Source organism: Cryptotermes secundus, unplaced genomic scaffold (genome assembly GCF_002891405.2).
Source record: "Cryptotermes secundus unplaced genomic scaffold, Csec_1.0 scaffold66, whole genome shotgun sequence".
In the NCBI taxonomy this organism is placed as follows: domain Eukaryota; kingdom Metazoa; phylum Arthropoda; class Insecta; order Blattodea; family Kalotermitidae; genus Cryptotermes; species Cryptotermes secundus.
Window position 1 is genome coordinate 1,607,453 of NW_019731262.1, and position 6,472 is coordinate 1,613,924.

At 39.6% G+C, this 6,472-nt stretch overlaps 1 long non-coding RNA gene across 1 annotated transcript in view; it reads right to left on the reverse strand.

Annotated features, from left to right (window-relative positions):
* Positions 1 to 1,012: 1,012 nt before the first annotated feature.
* LOC117282495 overlaps positions 1,013 to 6,472 on the reverse strand; it is a 149,085-nt gene continuing 143,625 nt past the window's right edge. Inside the window, exon 3 of the long non-coding RNA XR_004513250.1 lies at positions 1,013 to 1,085. This is a non-coding gene — a long non-coding RNA (uncharacterized LOC117282495). The remainder of the gene's footprint in view (positions 1,086 to 6,472) is intronic.

A 6,472-nucleotide genomic window follows, 5' to 3' on the forward strand; every position in this document is an offset into this window, starting at 1 on the left:
TCTAGACGATCGGCTCACAGATGGCGGTGAGGTTGTCAGCCTTACGCGCTGGCTCTCATTGGATTTTTAATTGACTTCACCCTTCCAGCCGCACTATGGCCCTAGTGTCGACTTAGCCTCTAACAGTAATGAGTACCGGGAATCTTCCTGGGAGTAAAGAGCGGCCGGTATGTAAGGCTGACAACCTCAACGCCGTCTGTGAGCCGAATGTCTAGAAAATGTGGGAGCCTCTACGTTTCACAACCCCATGAGCCTCCACGGCCTGTTCGGAATAGCTTTTACTTTTACTTCGACAATTTTTCTTCAATGAAAAATTGATAATTAAATTTAAAAAAATTAAATTTCTGTTAATATTTAAGATTACGTTATCTCATTTTAAACTAAGGACGTAGAATAAAACTGAACTGGTCATTACGTGTAGAATGCCTACTTTCAATGTAATCCTACCTGAGTATTTTATTGGTATGTAAGGCAACATCCGGTCGTCCTATGCACTCAGTCCTCTAGTGGGCCCAGTGTGAGCTCCTGTCTTCACTGTGGATCCATCAAAAGAGCCCTGTTCTCAATGTTAGTAGGCCCATTTACTTTCAATTTTCTACTAACTCCATGAAGCGTTCATCGTGAGAAGCTAATGGTCAGTAATCCGCTCAAAAAAAAAAAAACTCAATCTTCTACAAAACCCGAAGATCTATTTCTCTGTCCACAAGATAGATCACTGATCTCTATACCGAGCCAAATTAATGTAAACAACATAATTTCTTTATGCTCCATCTTAACGTTAACCTAGCATATACGCCTAGATCATCCAAATAGTTTCTTTCCTTCGGGTTTTCTGACCAAAATTTTGTTACCACTTCCAATCTCTCCATGCGCCCCACCCAGTCTCGTCCTCCGTAATTTTATCCTCTTGATAATAAGTATTTATTGCATAATTATAGGTATTAAATTCGTAATTACGTAATCTTCTGCAACTTCCTGTCACTTCCTCCCTCTTAGGTTCCAAAAGGTTAGCCTCCTCAGCAGTCCGTTCCCAGAGACGTCCTTTTGTTATGATTAAGGTCTCCTGGCATGTGACGCCGTGTAGTCTGGAAGACAAGAAGAGTTTTCCGTTATTATCCGGTATCCAGATTGCAGCAAGAAACTCCTTCCCTTAGCTTTTTATAAACTCAAAATGGGCGGAAGCGTGGATCCTCAGATAAACATCAGCCGTTATCAAAACTTTATTGAGGCAATGAAAATTTCCATAAAGCAGGGCTGTAAAATAAAGGTCTAGCTATATAACCCTACAACATGCAACGAATCCTTGAACGTGAGTGAATTTGTTAGTTTTATTACCAAGATAAAAATTTCACTACTTTCTGGTCGTTTTATAATTTTATAAGTGATTAACACTCGTTGAAAATTTAACAGGAAGTCTCACCTTTCTTTATACAAGCTTTCGTATTATTAACTTCCCTGTTTTCCCCGTATTTCTTGCCAGTCCTACGTGTTATCGAATGATACTTCGAGGCCGGCGTTTAATGCCATCTCCCATGGATAATATGCACAAATAATCTTAAACCGTCTCCTTTTTACAGTACACTACACTTCACATGTCCACATTCAAATATCATCAGTAATAACACAACAGACAACTTACACTGAATCAAAAGACTGCTCGCTTGTCCGTGATGTACTACACAACTGCCATACAGAGAACGTGTTAACGCTTGACAATCCATTGATATATACCGGAAGTACGTAATAACATTAATAAATCACATAAGCCCTTCCATCTTCAAATGCCTACTAACCCACTGGTATATTTTGACGAGTATGAGACAGCCGTATAGTGTGTTAACTACTTTAACGACTGTGAAACGTAACCGGATGAAAGCAGACGTAGTTCACTTATACAACAACAGATCTTGAAATTCTGTACTTATGGCAGCTGTTATCAGGCATTTAATTTAAAATCTCTGGATTAATTTCACTGACTACTCTAAATAGAACATATATGACTTAAGAACATATTTTTAAGAAAATGCAAATTTATCTGCTCTTTATGGGTGTGAAACTCGGTCGTTCACCGTAAGTGAAGAACGCAGATTTGGGGATTGTGATCTCCCGGATTATGACACGGTGTAATCTGGTAGATGGTTAACATTGCGAAAGAACGCACTGCTTCCATCTTACAATTTAAAGTATCCTGAAGATAGATGCAAAAAAATTCTCCGAAACACTTAACCCGGGATGTCTTGAATAAGAAGCAGGGATGTTATGTTACTTATGGACCATTATTAATGTATATTACGGATTCAATATGATCTTCTGTAGACTCACATATGATATTCATCTTTAATCCGCGGTGTTAACATATGCAGTTGTAGCTCCTGTGGTATTTGTGATTTAATAGACCTTTAACGTCTTCAGCTTTCCATATCTACGGTGCCCTAACGTCACTTGCGGATTACGTTCAAGTGACATCAGAACTGTCTCTTGAAAACACGAGGTGTAGGCAAGTTTATCTGAACATCCTGTAAAGCCAATATGAGCCTTATATACATCGGCAATAAATTTTATGGTAACCTGCTCACAGTGACGTAAGGTACAGGAGGATTCTCAACTGGTTACTACAACAGAGCCGAGTCCTCGGAACAGAGTCCCTCGTAAGTTTATAGTTGCTCAACAAGTAAAAGAAATTTATGGAAATTGAAGGATTATTACCGCCTTCACAAAAGCCCTCCAATGGACCCTACCCAGAGACAGATGAACCCAATTAACACGCTCCCATCCTAGAGATTTAAGATCAATTTTAATATTATCCTTACTTCTATGCTTAGGTCTTTCAAGTAGTCTCCTTCTTTAAGGTTATCTTACAAAAATCTGGAACAGATTCGTCTTCCAGTCATGCGTCCTACATGCCCAGCCCATCTCGTTTTCTTTGATAGGATCGTCCTAATAATATTCGGCGAAGCGTGCTTAGCCCCAGTACACATATAGTCTATTCGTATGGAGCTCATTTCATGGAGAGCAGTATATCCTGGGATGTGACGCCGTGTAGTAGTCTGGTAGAAACTCAACGATATTTCGGGAGAACCTACTGCTGCCATCTTCAAAGTAAAAGAGTAAATGAAGCGTGTAAAAATGGTACATATAAGGGCACAGTAGCACTGGAGCCCCGAGAAAACCAACGAGAGTAAGGAGAAGAGGCTAAAGAAATATTGTGCCTTTAAAGGGTCATTCTCGAACGGAGAGTTATCTGGGAAAATAATATAACTACGTTAACCGACAGGAGGTAAAGAGAAGCCAAGAGAAATGTTGGCAGCTCTCTACCAGACTACACGGCATCACATTCCAGAAGATTAGCAGTATTCGTGGTCAGCGCTGAGAACCTCACATCCAGCAAAAGAGTACATGTAGGCTAAACCTACCAAAGTTTGTGACATGTGTCCCTTCCTTATTGCATCGTACAACACATGGGCACCTATCAGGACTACTTTGGAATGTCACAGAATGGTGAAACTGCTTACCATCTTAGCAGTGTTCCTACTAAGGGGGATAAATTTTACAGGACTAATTTGGTGTAAAGAGCACAACTCAATGGGGTTGTTCACTTTCTTAACACCTGAAGATGGAAGCACATATAGCTTCCAAAACAGTTCCTCCACTTAATGCGATCTTCTGTTTTTGGAAAGAGACTATCCAGGAAAAGTGATAATGTGGTAGTTTTTCCATTTGCTTTCCACATCGCAGTACAGCAGCCGTTCAAACCACTCTGGTCACGCCTGTTGCTATACGAACTTGAACCATCTCGAGCATCATTTGTTCTGTGCTTCAAGTCGCTACTGATGACGCTGCTTCCGGCATCAGTTTTTGGTGTCTCTCTTCGTCTGATGCCTACCCTTTGACCTGTCCAGCAAGGGAGGCCCTGCCAGTAGCTACGCTGCCGCTGGTATAGCTCTCAGGGTCCTTAGCATACTCAAACCCCCTCACCACGATAAGGCGGAGACACCAACGAGGGGGGAGTGATATATACAAGTAGTCAATAAATCTATTCACCAATCCATACCCCGTCTGTAGTCAGGCCCCTAAATATGTGACAATATCTCAAATAAGTGTATCATTTTCTTTATCGATTGAATCTTTAAACTATTAGAAAGTCATGTTCATAGGCACAAGATCGGAACATCTGAAATCTTCACACGTGAATGGAATGTAACTGTTATCTGGCGTCATTTAAAACACCACAGATAGTTTTCGGGGATGAAAAAATATATGGATATCTACCAAAATAACAGCCTTCACATCCCTTCACAGTACATCTTAACTTCTAAAGCACGAATATCTTCTAATCCTTCTATGTATTGTCATGTGGATGAGTGACTTCAGACGGGGTTTGGATTGGTGACGCAATTTGTTGACCATTTATAAACCCGCGACTCATGACTACAATTTACAAATCAATGACACACGAATACTAGTGTCATCAGTATATTACAGTCCCCACTAGCCGTTTCCTGGCAACGGATTTTAGCACAGAAACTATAATAGTCTCACTGAATTACACACTTCAAATATCACACACACACACACAAACTTCGGACCTTCAACTTAGTACTCTTGCAACTAACACGTTTATTCACAGTCTCCGGTACAGAACTGAAGTATCAACAAACTTTGTCCATTGCTTATAACATCTCAACACGGACCACACAGAACACACAGTTATTCTATTATTTCGGGTCCATTGCAGTGGGAACGTGTTTACCGAGCTGTTGCCCAGAAACGGCCGCGGCGCGTACCACCGAAAACACCGTTCATTTATTATTGCGTGCGTGTATGTTGTGGCAGTTCAACGCCAACGGGCGCTGTTTACAGTCACCCCTTAGTAACGTGTCTATACGCAAAAGTATATATACAGAGAGGGTAAAAAATGTGACAGGTCCAAAAATATAAGGCACCTTAAAAAGAAAGTATACACATTTTAATAGAGGTTATCTACGTACATTTTCAAATTTGAACCGAAAAATACGGTTCTTAGTGTAATACTAATGTAAGTGCTAATCGCGTGAATGTTAGAACCACTGTCTGGGCCTTTGTTTTGCATTTACAATTACTTTTCGCAATAAAGACAACCTTAACGAACGGCAGGACAGTCAATGAAAATGGAGGCGTACTGATGTGTATACATTTCTCTTAGCATATCTGTATATAGTATAAACATACATAATTATAATAATCAGATATATCACTGTCATAAAAAACTTTCGGTTTCCACAGAAACGAATTGTCGAGCGTAAACACATGCGTGTACTTCAGTACTGAATAGGACACAAAGGAGAGAGCAAAGTTTTATTGAGTGCATCGTGTCTATTCTGTGACTGCTCAAAATATTTTAATAAGGATATGTGTAGTGGAGTACGCTGTATAAAGAAGACTGTTTATGATTGATTAATTGTGCGTGTTATTCGTGGGAGACGAGGTTAAATTTCAGCCTCGACGTATCAATCAGTAACATGTTGGACTGGAATTAAATAAGGAAGTAAAGGAAGTTAATTGTATGAAAATTTATACAGCATGGCGATACTTTACGTTGAAATCTCAAGGGATATTACACCAATATATTTAATAATAGTACAGTTTTAACCAATGTAAATGAATAAACAAAGTATATTATCAACTCATGCAAATAAATACTTGGAACTTGGAACTTGGCATGCAATTTGCTGCAGTGCCTTCCGCCGATTGTGCATATTTAAAATGTCCGTTGTATAATTTTTTTTTTATTTAACTCCAATAATTATACAATCTATCCATTAAATGTGGATAATAAGTACATTTTGTGGTTTACATATAGAAAAGGAAAGAGAACTTGTCGTGGTGAGCATGTTCCAATGAACATGCTCAATACTTATTTTAACTGCTTAGTGACATGCAGTTAAGTGTTGAATTATTCAAATCTGGTGGGTAAATCTGAAGGTTTGAATCTGTTTAACCTCCTGATTTCTCCTTCGTTGTCGAGCAGCTTTTGTGCCAAGTCGTTCGGATGGGCCTGGAGTCTGATTTTATACTTTTTGCTGTGTTTTTTTATTTCCTCTCGTACTGTTGGTACATCTAAGTCCTTGTGTAGTACCGTGTTCGGCACATACCACGGTGCGTTAACTATTATTCGTAATACTTTGCTTTGAAATCGTTGGAGAATTTCTATGTTTGAGTTACTGGCTGATCCCCATAATGGTATCCCGTACGTCCATATCGGTTTGAGCATGGTTTTGTACAGTAAGATCTTGTTTTCTGTCGATAGCTCCGACTGCCTTCCCAGCATCCAATACATCTGTCGGAATTTTATTCCGAGTTGTTTTCTTTTGGTGTGAATGTGTTTTTTCCATGTCAGTCGTTTATCCAGGTGTATACCAAGGTATTTGGCATCTTCTGCTTGTGGTATCTGAGAGTGATTTAACGTTACTGGAGGACAGGTAGTGCGTTTCAT